Source organism: Oryctolagus cuniculus, chromosome 10, assembly GCF_964237555.1.
Source record: "Oryctolagus cuniculus chromosome 10, mOryCun1.1, whole genome shotgun sequence".
In the NCBI taxonomy this organism is placed as follows: domain Eukaryota; kingdom Metazoa; phylum Chordata; class Mammalia; order Lagomorpha; family Leporidae; genus Oryctolagus; species Oryctolagus cuniculus.
The window spans coordinates 108,599,501-108,619,262 of NC_091441.1; the positions used below are offsets into that span (position 1 = coordinate 108,599,501).

At 61.3% G+C, this 19,762-nt stretch overlaps 1 protein-coding gene across 1 annotated transcript in view; it reads right to left on the reverse strand.

The window, feature by feature from the left end:
- Nucleotides 1–17,543, reverse strand: part of FBLN2 (fibulin 2) — a 65,925-nt gene extending 48,382 nt beyond the window's left edge. The window contains exon 1 of the mRNA XM_008260298.4: nucleotides 17,386–17,543. The gene's annotated coding sequence lies outside the window, so the exon portion shown is untranslated. The remainder of the gene's footprint in view (nucleotides 1–17,385) is intronic.
- Between the last annotated feature and the right edge of the window lie 2,219 nt (nucleotides 17,544–19,762).

Sequence of the window (19,762 nt, forward strand, 5' to 3'; positions counted from 1 at the left end):
CTCATGGCCAGGCCCAGGCCACCTGCTCACCCTGAAGTCACAGCCAAGGGCGCCTCACCCACTCCCAGCCCTGACACAGCATTAATGCTGGCAGTGACCTTGCTAAACTGTCATTAAAAAGGGACAATGAAGTGACATCTTTAGTACTTGAAGTGCTGGGTATGTCAAGCTTAAAAAAAGAGACATTTTTCAGAAGCGTCTGCCAAAGGGAAGACATGATGCAGAGCCAGCCGCCGTAGGCCGCCCACCTGGAACCCCGTGCATGGCCTGAGCCCAGGGGGCAGTGATTCGGTGACCCCTGAGCTTGTCCCACCGCGTCTTCCTGTCACTCAGACGTCTGCCTGCCTGCTGTCCGTACTGCCTTCCTTTTTGAGATTTATGTGAAAAGCAGAGTTACAGAGAGGGAGGGAGTGAGGGAGAGAGAGGAAAGGGAGGTCCTCCATCTGCTGGTTCACTCCCCAAATGGCCACAAGGGCCAGGGCCGGGCCAGGCCAAAGCCCGGAGCTTCTTCCAGGTCTCCCACGTGGATGCAGGGGCTCAAACACTTGGCCCATCCTCCACTGCTTTCCCAGGTGCCTTAGTGGGGAGCTGGATGGGAAGCAGAGCAGCTGGGACTGAAACCAATGCTGCTGATTTAACAGGACCCGCACGTTAGCCCCAGATGGCCTCCTTTCCAAGGGGTGCAACAGGGGGACCTGGGGTGCTTTACTCTGCATTTTCCTGGTTCCGGTCCCTCCGTGGAGAGGCAGGGGTCTCACTCAGCGCAGTGCGCTGCAGCCCGGCAGCTCGCGCTCCCGCCCTCAAGCCAGTCACTGCTTTGTGCCAGTCAGTGCTCTGTGTGTGGGTCCAGGCTGCTGCGGCTCCCCCAGCCCATGGGCCAGGCCCCCTTCCTGTTTTCCTCACTGAGGGCCTCCTCTGTCCAGGTGATGGGGCGGGGGGGCTGCTGTCTGCAGAAGCAGACATGTAGGAGGCACCTGCCACAGGGGCTCTGGGAAAAGGCAGCTGGAGCCCCCAGAGGGGCCCGTATGAATCTGTGACCCAGGGATGCAAAGCCAGCGTCCCACTTCTCGCCTGCACAAGCGTCCCCAGGCCCGCTTCGGTCTCTCCAGGTACAGGAGCTCGCTCTCTCTTTCCAAGACTTGGAGGGAGGTTTCCCTGGTGCAGCTGAGACCACTGCCCTCCCCTGCCCCCCCCACCACATCTGGAGCAGCCGTGCGGACGTGAGCACGGTGGGGGGTGCTCCTGCTCCTGCCCCTTCAGGCCCAGTAGCCTGGCACCTCCCTGGGAGCTGTTATTATTGTATATTGACAAATTACAGCTGGACGTATCTATGAGCTACAAGGTGACCTTGTGATTTTTCAATAAATAATTTTCCAAAATTTATTTTTAGGGCAGACAGAGAAAGAGAGACAGAGATCTTCCATCGACTGGCTTATTCCCCAGATGGCCGCAATGGCCGGAGTCTTGTCGGGCTGAGCCAGGCGCCCAGAGCTCCGTTCAGGTGTCCCACCTGTGTGACAGCCGCCAGCTACTCGAGTGGACGCCTGCTGCCTCTCAGCGTGTGTGTTAGCAGGAAGCCGGAAGCGAATGCAGGGCCAGGACGCGAGCCCACGCACTGAAACAAGACGCGGGGGTCTGGGACACACCTATTGGAGGCATATCTGGAACCCCAACTGCACTGGGCAGCCTGACCAGGCAAGCTGAGACGAGAACGAAGTCTCAGGCTGGCGCTGGGATGGCCTCAGAACGTTCCAAAGACTCACAGGGGTTCAGTCTTTTAAACAACTGGCAGCTGCCACCAAACACTAGGACTTGCAAACAGCTGGGGAAGACAGCCAGGAAAGGGACACACAGACCTGCCAGCCACACCTCAGGGAGTCGCATCCACCTGGCCCGCCGGGCCCAGCCAGGGGGCAGCCACCAAGCCCACCCACACCCAGGACATACTCCGTCTGTTGGCAGTGCACACCCAGGGGGCAGAGGCCCGGATGAGGGGGAAGGTACAGCTCTCCCACCCCAGCCTGGTGTCCCAGGTTAGCACCTGCCATGTCTGCCCGTGGAAGACCCTGGGGACGCCTACCCCCTTCCCAGGAGACCCCTTGCAGCCTCGGGATGCCACCGCATCAGAACTCAACCCAACACCCCGGCTTAGCAAGACCCACCACGGCAGGAGGACTCTAAGGGTACTCGATCGAGTTCATGGAAGAGAACATGAGGCTGAGTGGGTACGATGCCAGCTCAGATGCCTGCATCCCATGGCGGAGTGGCTGGCTGTGATTCCTGGCTCCAGCCTCTGTCTCCTGCTTCCGGCTCATACAAGCCCAGGGAGGCAACAGGGGTGGCTCCAGCGGCTGTTTCCTGCCACCTGCATGGGAGACTTGGATTGCATTCTTGGCTCCCAGCTTTGGCCCAGCCCAGCCCCAGCCAATGCCAGCATTTGAGAAATGAACTAGCAGATAGAAGCTCTGTCTGTCTCTGTCTTTCTCTCTCTCTGCCTCTCAAATAGCAAAAAAGGGAACAAAAGACAGTTTTATCTGAGACCACATCCACGCAAAGATGAGCCTTCACAAAGTTCATGGAAAATGTGTATTATGAAAACACCGCAAGGCACTGAAATAAACTTATTTTTAATCCCATTTTCCCACGAACATGCCGATGTCCCCTCGTAGGCAAGTTCACAACACCTGTGACAGGCCTCCCCAGAAGCAGAGCCTGCCACAAGGCTGGGGTACAGGTGGTTTAGTAAGGTACAGGGGCTTCTAGGAGCAGGGGGAAAAGGCAGCAAGCAGAGGAAGGGCCGAGCTGGGGAAAGCCGGGCTCTCGGCTTCAGCCCAGCGTCGGCCTGGCCCCCAGGGGCTCTGTAGGCAGAGGGCCAACCCAGGACGCAGCCCACCCCCAGGCTCCTTAGTCAGACACTGGCCAAGGACCAGGTGGACTACCTCCAGACAACACGGGGCGCACACCTGCAGCCTGGGGCAGAGCCGGAGAAGCCCCAGGTGTGAGTCATTGGCAGTGCACACCTGCAGCAGCTGTGAGACACGTGGCGCTCCAGGTGAGAAGGAACTGGACGGGGCACTGAGGGACCACACAGACTCACAGACACACAGGCACAGACCCAGGCAAGAGCAGGCACAACGCCTTGGCCCTAGAGACCGTCTGAAATGCTACCTTTCATTTATCACCCGGCCTGGCACCACCCAGGGCTCTGAAAGGGAACAAAGTCACACACTGAAAGCTGGAGTCAGGCACCCACGTTCACAACAGACAAAGGGGAAGGCACGCAGGTGGACATCAGCGCATAGGTGGACAATAAGATGTGACCCCTCCACTCCAGGAAATGTCATCAGCCTGGGCCAGGCGGGGACCCCGACACATGCTACAGATGATGAGCCTCAAGGACACCATGCTATGTGAAATCAGCCAGGCACAAAGCCGCGAATGTCAGGGGCTGGCGCTGTGGCGCAGGAGGTTAATCCTCCACCTGCGGCGCCAGCATCCCATATGGGCACCGGTTCTAGTCCCAGCTGCTCCTCTTCTGATCCAGCTCTCTGCTGATGGCCTGGAAAAGCAGTAGAACATAGCCCAAGTCCTTAGGCCTCTGCACCCTCATGGTAGACCTGGAGGAAGCTCCTGGCTCCTGGCTTTGGATCAGCACAACTCCAGCCATTGCTGCCGTTTAGGGAGTGAACCATTGGATGGAAGACCTCTCTCTCTGTCTCGTCCTCTCACTGTCTGTAACTCTAACTGCCTGTAACTCTACCTGCCACTTACAAGCGATACCCAGAATAATCTAATTCATAGAGACAAGAAGTGGAATGGTGGCTAGCAGGGGCTAGAGGCGGGGGGTGGGAGTTGCGTATTGGGTTTAACTTACCCAACACACCCATATCCCTTGTCAGAGTGCCTGGTTCGAACTCTGGCTACGCTGCTTCTGATTCCACTTCCTGCTAATGTACAGCCAGTGATGGCTCAACTACGTGGATCCCTGCTACCCACAAGGGAGACCCGGGCTGACTTCCTGGCTCCTGGCTTCAGCCTGCCCTGGCCCTTGGCCCTGGATGGCTGGACCTGGAGAGTGAACCAGCGGATGGAAGATCTCTCTGCATCTGTCTCTCTCTCTCTCTGCATTTCAAAAGTGAAAATCAAACTGCAGAGAGAGGAGGGGGAAGAAAGAGCGGCACTGAAGAGCTGACAGGAAGTCGGGAAGCGAGGGTTGCTCCTGAGCCACCCCTCAGTATAAGCTTCCCCGGCAGCCGACGCCAAAAGGAAATTAGAGGGTGACCCGGTGCTCCTCGCCTGATAGGAGGAAGTCATCTAGTTCACCAGGAAAAATAAACGTGCTCTGGGCACCAGCACGAGCGGGGTCTGAGCCATGCAGGCCTGTGTTTATCACTTCCTCAGCACCGACACCGCGTCAAACCCTGCACTGCGCGTTTCCAGCGATGTTTACTTTACCCGACCAATGCTCTACAGGGGAAACTGAGGCCCAGCCAACCTCACATCGTCAGTAAAAGGTGGCAGCAGGATTTGAACCCAGTCTGTCTGATCCACACAGGACAGCCAGGGTCCTTCAGCACCAGCGGCCTGCCAGGCCTTTACAGGGGCTGGGATCTCCACCCAACAAGACCAACCAAAGCCCTCCCCCGTGGCGGCCAACACTCCAGCATCAGGAAGGGACGGGCAGGGCGGGCGCTGTGACAGAGATGGGCGGGACACCCCTCGGCAGCGGTGGTCAGGGCAGGCCTAGGAGGCGGTTAAACACGTGCCAGGGGAATGGCATCCCAGGCAGGGCACCCAGATGTGCGAGGACCTGAGCTAGCCCGGCAGGTGGCGGTGGGCATGCAGGGTGAGAGGCAGACAGGGACCGCGGGGCAGTGACAGCGAGCAGCGCACTGGCTGGGAAGCAGGAGAACATCCCGGAAGGAGAGAGCCCAAGGGCCCAGGGAACCCTGGGAAACCACAGGTGCATTCCACAGCCGCTGCTCCAACAGTGTGGTTCCAGGGGCCGCGGCAAGACCAGAGCATGCTGGGAATTCCCGCAGGTGCCCTCTCGGGAAGTCAGGCTCCAGCCCCTCAAGCTAGAAAGCATCACTCCGGGCAGAAGCAGGAAGCCCAGGACAGGAGCAGGGCTGCAGCCCTGGGGCGAGGGACCTGGGGGAGGGCGGGGGGCACCAGCAGGGAGCAGGGTGGCGGTGGCCCCAGGGCGAGGTCTGCCTCTGCACGTGCACTTGTAGGGACATTTTTGCACGGGTGCTTTTCCACCATAGAAGAGACGTTTCACAGGGAAGCAATAAGGGCTGACTGCAGGAGTCCACAGGCGAACGAAAGCCGGCGAGGAGGGCGCGCGATCGGCCAGGTGCGGCCCCCACGCCCTTCATCCCCTGTGGGCGGACGACTCGAGCTGCCAAAGCCAGGGAACACAGGGCTGCTGGCACAGGCCGGGGCGGGCCAGGCTGCAGGCACAGGCGGGTCGCTGAGATCCCCATGGAGAAGAGCAGCATCGGGCCCGAGCAGGCCCTGGGTTCAAAGTTGGGACCAAGGAGCAGCCCCAGGTGAGACTCAGGGTGCAGGGAGCCCCGTGGCCTTCCTTCAGTGGGGCGCACTCATGGGAAAATAACCCCTCGCCCCCTGAAAAAGTCAAGAACAAGAAGCTCCTCCCCTCTCGGGCGAGAGCTGACCCCAGCTCTGCCCGCTGATCTCATTACCCACATCAGCAGGTGAGAAATTACAAAGATTAATGTCCGTGCCTCTCAATCAACCTCTAGGAAAAGAAAATGTTGCTCTTGGCACTGGAGGGAGCTGGTATTTTCCTTCCCGCGAGTCACCCCTCTGGCGAGAGGAAACCCTCCCACCACGCTCCCCCCTCCTCACCTGGTCCCGCATGCCCCCACCTCCCATCCCATCAGCTGCCCCACACCCTACCTATGGCTCTGCCTAACGCCCCCTCCCCGCCTGTTCTGAAGCTGAAGCCTGGAGCCTTCCCTCCCCACCCCGGCCACTCTTTTGTGGATCGGAGGAAAGCAGCAAACATTTCACCCCCGCCGCCACCAAAAGACAGAGACCGGCAGCACAGCTCCGGGCGAGGCGGGCAGTTGCCTGCCTCCCGGGTCACAGTCACCCGCTCTGCACACAGGAGTCCGCGGCCTGCATCCCCCACTCCAGTCAGCGCCTCCATGCCCCTCGCAGCCTGCTCGACTCGGGGACAGCCGCCAGGCCAGCTGGAGCCCACAAAACCCTACTCCTCTGAGATCCCAGGTGCACGGCCTCTCTGTTCCCCACAGCGGGAGACAAGGAGACTGAACGTCAGGGCCTTGAGGCCCTCTTGTCCTCAGGTGGACACTGAGGCTGGAGACAGCCCAAAAAATAAATAATAAAATGAAGGCCAGCCGGTGCTGTGACTCAATAGGCTAATCCTCCGCCTTGCGGCGCCGGAACACCGGGTTCTAGTCCCAGTCGGGGCGCCGGATTCTGTCCCGGTTGCCCCTCTTCCAGGCCAGCTCTCTGCTGTGGCCCGGGAGTGCAGTGGAGGATGGCCCAAGTGCTTGGGCCCTGCACCCCATGGGAGACCAGGATAAGTACCTGGCTCCTGCCATCGGATCAGCGTGGTGCGCCAGCTGCGGCAGCCATTGGAGGGTGAACCAACAGCAAAAGGAAGCCCTTTCTCTCTGTCTCTCTCTCTCACACTGTCCACTCTGCCTGTCAGAAAAAAAAAGGTGGATGGAGGGATGGACGGACGGACTGATGGATGGACAGGTGGATGTGTGTATAGATGAGTGGGTGGGCGGGTGGGTGATGAGCTTGTAGGTGGGGATGCAGGGGTGGGTACACAGAGGGGTGAATGGATTTTTGGACGGATGGATGGTGAGTGTGGGTGGGCTGGTGAGTGGGTGAGTGGAGACAGAGGAGCTGATAACCAGTGCTGGCCCAGGGCATGTGCTGAGTTACACACCCCAGGAGGGCTCAGGCAGGCCACCTGGCAGGCCGCTGGCTCGGCAGGGAGCCTTATGCCGTGCAACAAGGTGCATGGCCACTCTCTATCCAGAAGCACCCTGTGTCTTCCTTTTAGCCTGGAAGGCTGAGGGATGCGGGCCCAGGGACAGACAGACAAGGACGGACGGAGACAGAGACACAGAGTCTGACACCGACAAAGACAGGCAGAAGACAGTAAGAGAGACACAGAGGCCGCACCGAAAGCCCAGCAGACAGACAGACAGAGCTGGAGACACACAGGTGGTGCTGTCCCACAGTGCACGGGGCCCCTGGGCCGCCGCCGCAGCCTCTGGGAGGAGGCGCCAGCAGGGGAGCAGGCGGCCTGGCCTCCCCTCGACTCCCTGGGGCCCTGGCTGTGCCAGCGCCCGATTCACGTGGAATTTCTCAGGGCTTCCAGGCAGGCAGCTCGTGTGCAGCACACGGCAGGGGCTGGCCAGGCTGTAGTGGGACCGTCAGGCCCAGGAAGCTCCCCCTGCCCCGAGACAGTAACATTAAAGGGGGGGAAGTAAGCGCGACCATGCTCTGTACTCCCCCAGGGGAGGCTGCAACCCACCCGCACTCAACCCCTGCTGGAAACACCTGAGCCCTGGGCTTCCATCTGCAAACCGGGCCTCTGCTGCACGCGGAGACCACGTCAAGATCCCAGCACCGTGCCTCGCAAACAACAAACACTCAATAAATGCTTGATATACAAACCTCCTGGCTGTGCCTGTGCTGACCCCTCTCCCAGCTCCGCAGCCTGCCCGCTCCATTGCAGGGATGGTTCCCCTGCCACACACACCTTTCCTCCCCCTTAGCAAACTCCTGTGCATCCCTGAAGATCCAGCTCAATATCCCGTCCCCTGTGGGACACAAAACGAATGTGCTGGCTTCTGATGGGTAGCCCCACGCCTCAACTTGCTAAAAGCACCTGGTCTCCACCCTCGACTCAACCCTCAGTGTCCCTGGGCCGCTGGACAGCCGTGACAGGTCTCCCTCCCCACCAAGGTAAGTGCTAGGGACAACCGCATGACCCGGCTCACAGGCCCACGCCAAAGCTCCAGCACCTGCCTGGGTCACCCCTGCTGGAGGCACTGGGGCCCCCTCTCCTGGGGGTGCGCAGGAGACCCCAGAAAACAGCCAGGACCGAGGTGACCATGTCTGTCTGACCTCGAGGCCGGGCACCAGGCACAGCGGCGCTCCTGCAGTGAGCGGTGATCTCCCTCTCCAAGTTCATCTGACTCACGGGAACACTAGTGGGCATCTCCATGCAGCCCTGCAGTGCCTTCCACGTCCCAGAGCCGGCCAGCAGCCCTGCGAGCGCAGACAGAGCAGGGCTCGCGCACCCGGGGAGGGAAGTGGCGGGGACGGCAGGTCCCGCCTTGCTCCGCGGCCTTAGTCTTCAGGAGCAATGTGCGTCTCGGGCAAGCAACCCGACTCCTATCCGCAGTTGTGATCAAAGGTTTCCTTTCCAAGTAGGCGTACCCGCAACAGAGGAAGGACTTTTTAAATATATGAAGTGTAAGGTTAAGGCAGAGCTAGGAGGGACACGGCCCGAAACGTGATGGCGAGGCGATCAAAGGAGGGGGAAGCCCACACCCACAGTTTCCTCACCAGGAGGGGTGCAGGTCAAGACACGGGCGTGGGCCGGCGCCGCGGCTCACTAGGCTAATCCTCCACCTAGCGGCGCCGGCACACCGGGTTCTAGTCCCAGTCGGGGCGCCGGATTCTGTCCCGGTTGCCCCTCTTCCAGGCCAGCCCTCTGCTGTGGCCAGGGAGTGCAGTGGAGGATGGCCCGGGTGCTTGGGCCCTGCATCCCATGGGAGACCAGGAAAAGCACCTGGCTCCTGGCTCCTGCCATCGGATCAGCGCGGTGCGCCGGCCGCAGCGCGCTGGCCGCGGCGGCCATTGGAGGGTGAACCAACGGCAAAAAGGAAGACCTTTCCCTCTGTCTCTCTCTCTCACTGTCCACTCTGCCTGTCAAAAAAAAAAAAAAAAAAAAGACACGGGCGTGGAATGACACACAGGGGAACACCCCGAGATGCCCGCTCCCCACCCACCCCGAGGGCAGCCCCCATCTCTCCCGCAGTGACCAGGGTCATGGACTAGGACACGCAGTGACGAGAGGGGTCTCCAGTTTGTGTCTCTGTATCTGTGTGTCTGTATGTCTGTATGCATCTGTGTCTCCATGTGTATCTGTGTGTGTCTGTGTGTCTGTCTCCCTGTGCATCTGTGTGTGTCTGTGTGTCACTGTATCCCTGTGTCTGTGTGTGTGTCTGTATCTGTGTGTCTCCATGTCTGTGTGTATCTGCGTCTCCACGTGTATCTGTGTGTGTGTCTGCGTATCTCTATATCTGTGTCTGTGTGTCTGTCTCCATGTGTATCTGTGTCTGTATGTCTCTGTATCCCTGTGTCTGTCTGTGTGTCTGTATCTGTGTGTCTCCATGCCTGTGTGTGTGTCTCCATGTCTGTGTGTGTCTGTCTCCCTTTGTGTCTGTGTGTCATTGTATCCCTGTGACTGTCTGTGTCTCCATGTCTGTGTGTGTCTATGTATGTCTGTGTGTCTGTCTCCCTGTGTGTCTGTGTATCTCTGTATCCTTGTGTCTGTGTGTGTGTCTGTATCTGTGTGTCTCCATGTCTGTATGTATCTGCGTCTCCATGTATATCTGTGTGTGTCTGTGTATCTCTGTATCTGTGTCTGTCTGTGTGTCTGTCTCCATGTGTATCTGTGTCTGTATGTCTCTGTATCCCTGTATCTGTCTGTGTGTCTGTATCTGTGTGTCTCCATGTCTGTGTGTGTCTGTCTCCCTGTGTGTCTGTGTGTCATTGTATCCCTGTGACTGTCTGTGTGTCTCCATGCCTGTGTGTGTCTACGTATGTCTGTGTGTCTGTCTTCCTGTGTGTCTGTGCATCTCTGTAACCTTGTGTCTGTGTGTGTGTCTGTATCTGTGTGTCTCCACATCTCCATGTGTATCTGTGTGTGTGTGTCTGCGTATCTCTGTATCTGTGTGTCTGTGTGTCTCCATGTCTGTGTGTCTGTCTACCTGTGCATCTGTGTGTGTCTGTGTGTCACTGTATCCCAGTGACCGTGTGTGTGTCTGTATCTGTGTGTCTCCATGTCTGTGTGTGTCTGCGTCTCTGTGTTTGTACGTACCCCTGTGTGTGTCTGTGTATGTATGTGTCTATATCTCTGTGTCTATGTGTCTGTGTACCTGTATCTCTGTCTCTGTGTCTGTGTCTGAGTGTGTCTCTATATGTGTGTGACTGTGTGTGTCTTTCTGTGTCTGTGTCTCTGTCTCTCTCTGTGTTTGTCAAGTTGGGGTGGGGGGAGTCACAAGCCAAATGAGAGCACCGAGGCTGTGCCTCTGAGGGGTCAGCACCGTCCAGACCCCCATCCTGGAGGCCCCATGCTGGGGAGGCCCAGCACAGCCTCCCCTCCAGGCTGCAGGGCCCCAGGCTCACACCCTCCACCCCCATCGCTCAGGCACAGGCCACGCCCCCAGGGGCGGGCGGTTGCTCCCAGGTCCCCCGAGTTCTCTGCTGCAGACTCTAAGAACAGAACTTTCTGGATGGCCTGGAAGCCAGCTCACCAGAGCCCAAGGACAGGGCTGGGGACTCAGGGCTAGGACAGGGGTCTCGGGCTGAGGAGGGAAGAATTCCGGGGGGCTTATGAAACCCCAGCACTGCAACCACAGCACCAGACGGTGGTGTCTCAGGATCTGATGGTGGGGGAGTGAGATGAGAAAGGGACACCACGTTCACAGAACCAGCTGTGCTGCCTACTCACCCTCCATCCTCAGGCTGCACACCACCCAGGCCCATTTTGCAGAAACTAAAACCTCTGCTCTCCAGGGTCCCGTGGCTCTGCTCCATGTGCCGGGTGGGTGCCTCCCACACCTCGATGGCCTTGCCACGCCGCAGAAGCCGCGCCCCACATTCAGGCCATCCCTGGGCCAGCAGAACCAGGAGGGCTGATCTGATTCACACATGGGGAAACTGAGGCCTGATGAGACGAGATGACCTCGGGCACAGGCATGGAGCGGCTGCAGCACCCAGGTGCTTGCTGGCCGCCGTCCAGCTCAGCCTGGCTGAGGTTCCCGCCTTCCCCGACCCAGCCACTTCCTCGCCAGCACGGAGCCCCGGGCAGGACGCTGCGTCTGCCAACGATACAGCCCCTCTCACAACAGCCTGCTCCCCACCCTGAGGAAGGAAATAACCTTTCCCAAGGCAGCCCTTTCTTCCCAACAATCTCCATATATGAGAACAGAGAGGCATTTTTGCAACGTTTCCAAATTCCAGTAACATTAAGGACAATGGTGCAACGTGACGCACGGCTTGACCCCCCGAGGGGCCCAGGGAAGGACGCGCCCGGAGGAGGTGAATGGTGGCACGGGCGAGCCCCAGCCGGGCAGGCCCTGGAGGTAGCCGGGGCTGGCCCCAGCTCAGCTCTCGGCCCTCGCTCGCTGGCAGACTGCAGGCAGGCACTTCTCTGGCCCTCCCGTTCCCTGCCCTGCCACCTGCTCCTCGCCCCTCGCCCACAGCTGGGCGCCACCTAGGCCAGGACGGGCGTCCTCCGTCTTCAGGGTCCTGTCCACCGCCCAGTGTCACCTCCCACCTCTCCTACAGGCCCCCTACCAAGACCAGCCAGGCTTCCCCCTGCCCCCATCACAGAGCCAGCATCACCTCTGCCAGGAAGCCCTCCCTGGCTACAGCAGGCCCAGCTGGATGTCTCAACCACAGCACAGGCAGAAGTGCCCATGGAGACACCTCGGGCCCTCGGGGCAGCTCCTGGGTCCACACCAGAGGCTACCGCAGGCTTTGTGGTAAAGGAAGGCCCTGGGCACGCTTCCTGGCACAGAAGGTCAGGGTGCTGCCAACCCAGGAACCCCAACTCCTGGCTTCTCCCACAAAACACCAAACCCAGGCTCCCTGCTCTCCAGAATGAAGCCACAGACCCCCTGCTCCCATCCTCACCCTGCCTGCGGCCCCCGAATCCGTCTCTGCCAGGGTCAGATCAGCTGAACTAACAGGGGTTTACCAGGGGACAGATGAGCCCGGAGAGGCGGAGCTGCCCACAGCCACTCGGCCCCAGCCTCTGGGGAGGAGGAAAGGGATCGTGGAGGGCTGCGGGGGCCAGAAGTGACATGAGGTGTCAGGGCCACGACATGCGGCCACCCCACCCCCCTGCCTTGCTTTCTCTCCCTCCACTTTCAATCCACCAAGAAAGGCAGGCAGGGCTGGAGCTGCAGCTCAGAACACCCACATCCCATTATGGAGCACAGGCTGCAGCCCCGGCTGCTCAGCTTCCCAGCCAGCTCCCTGCTGGTGCGCCTGGGAGAGCAGCGGAAGACGGCCCCAGTGCTTGGACCCCTGCACCCAGGCAGGAAACCAGGATGGAGCGCCAGGCTGCTGGCTTCTGCCCTGACTGCGGCGGTCATTTGGGGAATGAACCCACCGTCCACCGCGTCTCCTTCTCTCTCTGTCTCTGCCTTTCAAACAAACAGATCCGTTAAAACAAACCAGAACCTGACCTTGCAGTCTGCAGCACGACCACCCCCACCATGCAAACACCCACTGCAGCAGCGGCCCGGGCGCCTGCTGCCACCTTCCTCCGCCCCTCAGCAGCCAGGGCGGCTTTTAGAGCTCTCCACCAGCTCTCCCCCTCCCAGGGCCGGGGTCCTCCGGTAGCCCCTCGTCTCACGCTCCGCCTCCCAGCCTCACCCCTGGTGGGTCCTGTCCTCCAGCTGCTTGCTGTCACAGCTGCCCCTGCTGTGCCTTCTGTCTTAATGGTCCCTCCCTGCCACGCCCAAGGCTGAGTCCCTATGCCCACAGATGTTCCACCAAAAACAGCCTCAGCCCCAGTCCCTGTCCTGGCTCAGCCTCCCCCTCCTTCCTCCTGCACATGGCCAGCCCAGAACCCCCACGGTGTACACAGATGTCCCTCCCTCTGTGTCTCCTACCAGGAGTGTGCTCTGGAGGGCAAGGGGGTGACATCTCAGTCACTGCTGTACCCCCAGAGGTATGCAATAGACACCTGCCGCGTGAAGGAATAAACACCCTCATCTCCTGCTTCCAACAGCCCTGAGAGCTGCACACACCCATTCTACAGGACGGAAACTGAGGGTCCCCAAGGAGCGGCTGTGAGCCTCACAGGACGCCCAGGTGGGGCCTCCCCTGCGTCTGGCTGCTCCTGGCCCGGCGCTGTCTCCAAGCTGGGGTCCAGTGGGGCAGAGCAAGGACACCCAGGAAGAGGTTGCAGTCAAATCCCCAGGAGGGGGCCAGTGCCGTGGCTCACTAGGCTAATCCTCTGCCTTGCAGCGCCGGCACACCAGGTTCTAGTCCCGGTCGGGGCACCAGATTCTGTCCTGGTTGCCCCTCTTCCAGGCCAGCTCTCTGCTGTGGCCCAGGAGTGCAGTGGAGGATGGCCCAAGTACTTGGGCCCTGCACCCCATGGGAGACCAGGAGAAGCACCTGGCTCCGCCTTGGATCAGCGCAGTGAGCCAGCCGCTGCGCGCCGGCCGTGGTGGCCATTGGAGGGTGAACCAACGGCAAAGGAAGACCTTTCTCTCTGTCTCTCTCTCTCACTGTCCACTCTGCCTGTCAAAAAAAAAAAAATCACTAAAAAAAATCCCCAGGAGGAAGAACACCCGCGGAAAACCGGGAAGGGAGCCTGCACCTGTCCATTAGCCAGGCTGTGTGGAGGCCGTGACCATCACAGGGGAAAGTTCCACACGGCACGCCGGCTCGCCCCACGACGAGGGTCACACAGGGACTTCAAAGACTCACCCTGAAGACTGCCACGCCAGCCTTGCACGTGAACACCCACCCACCCACCAACGGCTTCACTCGGTGTTCTGAACACAGCCCGGAGTGGCAGGGTTCGAGACCCGGAACACGCAGCGAGACGCACAGCGGCAGGTCTCCGGCCCTCCTGGCCCCTCAGCCCGGCTCCTGCTGCTCGCACTCAGCTTACTCCATGCGCCTGCGAGCCAAGGTGAGTTCGTGTTCTTATTTCACACGGGGCGCATGTCCGTGGGGAAATTCCTCAGGGTCCTGTAACCAGCAGGCGCCCCGCGCCCACCTGCCCCGGGGGTCCCCCAGCATGGTGTCTTTGTCACGCTTTGTGGCATCTGCCAACATCCTCTCCCAGAGCTAGAGAGCCTCCTGCTCCTACAGCGAGCAGGGTGTCTGGAAACGGAAATTGGATCTCCTCGCTCCCTGGCTCTAAGCTTCTCAGTACATTTTAAACTCCCTGCCCCACCCTCTCTGCCTCCAGCCCTGCTCGCCCCCTCCCTTGCTCCCCTGTCCCTCACCCATGCCAAGTGGGGCCCCACCCAGGTCCTCTGCACTAGCTGTGGCCCCGGACCACTCCCAGCTCAGCTCAGAAATCTGCTCTTCAAAGGGGGCCCACCCTCTCTCTCCGGTAGCATCAGCCGCCGCCGTCTGAATGCATCTCCCTCCATTATCCGTTGTCTCCCTCACTCACAGAACAGAACCCGCATGGGAGCCAACACGGCATCCGCGTGGGACTCCAAAAGCTACCCACCTGCACTGTGGCTGGTCCAGGACAGGCAAGTGACTCCCCCCTTCCCCACTGCAGCCCAGCAGAGCCACCAGGAGTCCCTCATGGAGCACGTGCCCGATGATCCTGTCCCAGGCTGGGAAAGGCCCTTGGCGTGCAGGAAGCCAGCGAGGCACACTGGACCCGCTGCTCCCCGCCAAATTCCACAGCAGGACCTCAGGCACTGGGAAGCCATCAGAGGCACAGCATCACAGAAGGCTGAGGCCAGAGAGGGAGGTGCAGGCCCAGGGGCGCACAGCCCCCAGCAGCCCAGGCCCAGGCCACACGGCTCCGTCCCCTTGCAGGAAAGCAAGCAGAGCAGCTAGCACTGCCCCCTGCAGGAGGCACCAGGAAGAGGTCAGGGCTGGCCACCACCGGGCATCCTACATCCTGTGCGCAGGCCTGCTCCCCAGTCACGCCACGCACCCCGGGACAAGTAGAACTCCGCCACTCACAGCCGGCAAACCACAGGGCAGGTCACCGGCACCAGGGCAGCACCCGGGCAGCAGCCACCTCTGGGTCAAGGCCAACGCAGGGTCCAGGGAGAGAGACAGCATGTGTGTACCCCATGGCCCCTAAACGCCATGCAGCACCACAGCCGGTGCGGCAGAAAACGCACGCGACACACCCAGCAGTGTCGGGACGTGATCCTGACACATCGTGCGAGCCTCGCCAACCTCACCGCGGGCCCCCAACGTCCCTCCACACTGGCTCTGTACCGCGTTATCTCAGTTCTGCCAGCAGCAGCTATTAAGCACCTATTGTGTGTCAGGTGTGACCCGGGCCCAGGACATGTGCCTCAGCAGCAGGAACAAGTGGGCCCTCGCAGGAACAAGTGGGCCCTCGCGGGGCAGGGTCACAAAGGCCTGGGCTGAATTCCTGCTCTCGCGCCTTTCCCCATCTGTCACAGGGGTGAGCAGAACAGGATGCGGAGGGAAAGCAGAGTTCAAGCATGCCTGGCACGAGTCCCTGCCGCCTCCCCACGCGGACCCCAGGCCACCGCCCACACGGCCTGGCAGAGCGGCCCAGGGGTCCAGCCCTGGACAGCCCTCGCCGCCCCAACCACTGGGGTGAGGCTCACGATGGCTTCTCAGCACGGCTGTCGGGACTGCCTGTGAACCGCACGACACCGCAAAATCAGCGGCAGCCACGGCCAGAACCGGGCCCAGCGTGCAGGGCCAGGCAGGAGTCCAGAAAGAGCAAGAGGGCCAAGCGGGGACTGCGGCCGCACAGCTGTCCCGCCCCATCCCCAGGGGCGGCAGGCGGACAGCACCACCCAGCGGATGCCCCAACAGACCCTGCACCGCCAGACCCGGTGACTCTTCCAGAAAAGACGGAAATCCAGACTTGAACGCGAAACCCGCCAATTTGTAAATGCTGGCAGCTAATTAAATTTTAAAAAATAATAATAACACGGTGAGAGCCAAACCAAACACGCAGGGCCGGCCGCAGCCGGGGCTGGCAGCTTTGTGCCTCCGGATAAGATTCTCTGACTTCATCCCAGCCCACCCCTCCCCGTGGTACAGCGCTGGATGCAAGCGATCAAGGGAGCACCTGAGGGCAAGGGACCGCTAGCCACCCCTCCCTCCTGGGGGGATCTCAACCCCACTTTGCACATGGGGGAAGCGATACTCAGAGCCCCCAACAGTTCAGCTGCGAACACACCAGGACCCCACTCGGTGTCAGGGCGAGGAACCACTTCCCTGGCTGCCACCAGACTCATTGGGGCTCCCTCTGGCAGGGTCCCCAACCCCGGCACCCTTTCTCAGGGGCCCTGGGCCACCAGGAATCCCCACACCGCCCACCTTCCCTTCTCCTTCTCTGGCCTGCCACAGGACACCTGCTGGCCCCGTCCATCCCAGAAAACCCCAGAGGCCCCCACAAAGCTGAGTTGGGGCAAGACCTGTGATGGCAAAGCAGAGAGAGAGGGGGCACCCCTACCTAGAAGACTAGGCCGGGGGGGGGGGATGCACAGTGGCTGGGGAGGAGTCAGGACCACCCCACCCCACCCCCACCGCCTGCCAGCTAAGCCTCTCAAACTCACCACCAGGTCCCCTCACCGGCTGTCTCCGTCACCCGGGGCTGGGCTCCCACTGCACCAGGGTAGTGAGGGCTGTGTCCCCTGGGGAGCTCTTCCCAGGTGTGGCGGTGTGCGTGTGTGGGAGGCACCTGGAGCCTGCCACTTGGGGTATGCGAGAGCCTCCTGTGGCACACGTGATGGACACGCGTGGAACAGATACCCTCGTGCACAGGCGTATACGCAGCACATAAATTAGACACAGCTGCCTGCTGGTGGAGCAGGCGCGTTTGAGCGACACCCGTGTGCCCGGCACGTGCACACGCAGCCTGCGCGCGCAGACAGGAACGGACAAGGATGGGGAGCCCCCAGCTTGTGGAAGAGATGGGGGGAAGTTGCCTGGGGCTGGGCTGCAGGCTGGGGATGGGGTGAGGGGCATGGCCGCGCCAACTCACTGTTCAGGAACTTCCAAGGGTCGATGTGCCTGCGGGGAGGGGGCCAGGAGCGGCGCCGGACGCTGGAGCCCGCCATTCCTACTCTGTGGGAGGGTGCCTCAGGGGGACCAGCCGGCCAAGGCCGAGCAGCGTGGGCCACTAACCCCGGAGCCCTAATCCCGCGCCGGCCTCAGTGCGTGCATCTGTACAATGGGGTCCCATTCGCCGCGCTCTGACGCAAAGCGTGAGGCCCGGGCCGGCTGGCGGCGCTGCGGGCGGCGTGCGCAGCCCGCGGGGCGCGACCCCTGCTCCGCGGAGCCGTCGGGCGTCCGAGAGGCCCCGCGCCTTAAGCGGTGCAGGCCGGGGAGGTGGAGCCCCCGCGCGAGGGGCCCGCGCGCACTCACCGCGGGGAGCCGTGCCCGGCGTCCGTCCGCCCGTCCGCCGGTCCGTCCGCTCACCCCGCCGTCGGCGCGTCGAGAGTGCTGGCGCCCCTCGGCTGTGTGCGGCGCGGGGCGGGGCGCAGGCGCGGGGGCGGGACGAGCCGGCCCGGGCCCCCTCCCCTGCCTCCGCCTCCGGGGCGGGGTCTCGCCCGCCTGCCTGGGAGGGGACCCTGCGCGCGCGCGCGCTGCTCGCTCCCTGCACCTGGGACCCCCAGGCAGCGCCCGGAGTTCTCTGCTGAGCCCCGGTGCTCCAGGGCTCCTGCCCGCAGGCGCGCTGAGCTCGGAGTTCTGGATCTGGCCCTCAGCCGGCCTGAGCCTCAGTGTCCCCACCCGGAACGGAAGATGGACTTAGAAGCCTTGGGCCAGCTGGAGGCTCAGCCCCCGCGCCCCGACCCCGGCTGCCTCCAGTCCCGTTCACTGCCATGCGTTGGGTAGATGGTCCTAGGACCCAGCTTTGGGGCAGCCTAGGTTCGGCCTTTTCTCTGCCCAGCTCTGCTGCCTGTGGCCCCGTGTGGTATCCGCCGGCCCGGACCTCTCTCTGAGGCCAGTCTCTCTCTGGAATGGGTTAACCCATTGATGGGCAGATACCGGGTGCCCAGTCCTGCGGCCAGCACAGCATCAACAGGCCCTGAGCGCTCTGCAAGCTGTGGACTCAGAAGCTGATCATGGGGCCTGGCCCCCACCATCGGCTGTCAGCACCCCTACCCCCACTCCCTACTGCCACCATCTGCAGACCCCCCCCCCAGACTAAGTATGGTGAGAGGCCCCTAAGAAACGGAGCTACCTCCCAGGTCCTCCCTCCTAGTCCAGGACTCCAAACCCTACCCCCAAAACCCACACAAGCAAACTCCAGGCAGTGCCAGGGGAGAACAGCCAGGTGGCAGGAGGGTGACCCAGAGCCCCCGGGTGCAGCCTGGACTCCAGGGGGCTGACCCAGAGCCCCCAGGGCTGCAATCTGGACTCCAGAGGGCTGACCCAGAGCCCCTAGGCTGAAGCCTGGACTCCAGAGGGCTGACCCAGAGCCCCCGGGGCTGCAGCCTGGACTCCAGGGGGCTGACCCAGAGCCCCCGGGGGTGCAGCCTGGATTCCAGGGGGCTGACCCAGAGCCCCCAGGCTGCAGCCTGGACTCCAGAGGGCTGACCCAGAGCCCCCGGGCTGCAGCCTGGACTCCAGGGGGCTGACCCAGAGCCCCCAGGGGTGCAGCCTGGATTCCAGGGTGCTGACCCAGAGCCCCCCGGGCTGCAGCCTGGACTCCAGGGGGCTGACCCAGAGCCCCTGGGGGTGCAGCCTGGATTCCAGAGGCCTGACCCAGAGCCCCCCAGGCTGCAGCCTGGATTCCAGAGGGCTGACCCAGAGCCCCGGGGCTGCAGCCTGGACTCCAGCACAGGAAGTAGCAACCCCAGTCCTTTCCCAGTACCCACTTAGTGTCCCAAAGTGCGGCCAGGCTCAGAAAGGTTCCGGAATTCCGCTTTCCATGTGTGTCTGTCTCTCTGCTTCTCTCTCTCTCTCTCTCTAGTAAACCCACATAGCATAACATTGAGAGCTTTAACCATCGGAAAGGGTGTGATGCAGTGGGATTTACAATGTCCATAATGCTCTCTTAGCGTTGGTCACTCCAGCTTTGTGTCTGTCACTCAACCTCGCTAGCCTTTGACGTCTCAGATGACCCATGCCTGCCTCTCTCTCTCCCTCTCTCTCAAGGTGTCTCTCTTTCTCCCCTCACCCTGTCTTTCCATCTCAATTTTTTAATAATGTTCTCTAATACTCTTTTTTAAGATTTATCTGTTTTTTGAAAGGCAGAGCAAGAGAGAAAGAGAGAGAGATCTTCCATCTGCTGATTTACTCCCCAGAATGCCACAACACCCGGATCTGAGCCAAGCTGAAGCCAGGAGCCCGAAACTCCACCTGCGTCTCCCATGTGGGTGCAGGGGCCCAAGCACTTGGGCCATCATCTGCTGCCTTCCCAAGTGCACTAGCAGGAAACTGGACCAGAAGTGGAGCACCTGGGACTCGAACTCGCGCCCCAATATGGGATGCCAGTGTCGCAAGCAGCGGCTGAACCCAGTGCATCGCTACGCCAGCCCCTTCATCTCTGCTTGAACGTCAGTCGGTCTCCGTCTCACTCTGTCTCTCGGGCTCTGCATCTCCTCACCTCTCTGTCTCTCTCCGTCTGGTGTCACATTATCTAGGATCTGAGGCTCGGAACCACCTGCCTCCCCTGTCCAGGGACAGACGGCCCAGTGGTCACCAGCTCATACCGGGCAGGCACTGTTCCCTCTGCCCAGGGTGTTCTTCCCCAGGTGGCCATGGCTGGCCCGACCCTGCCTTGAGATGCGGCCAC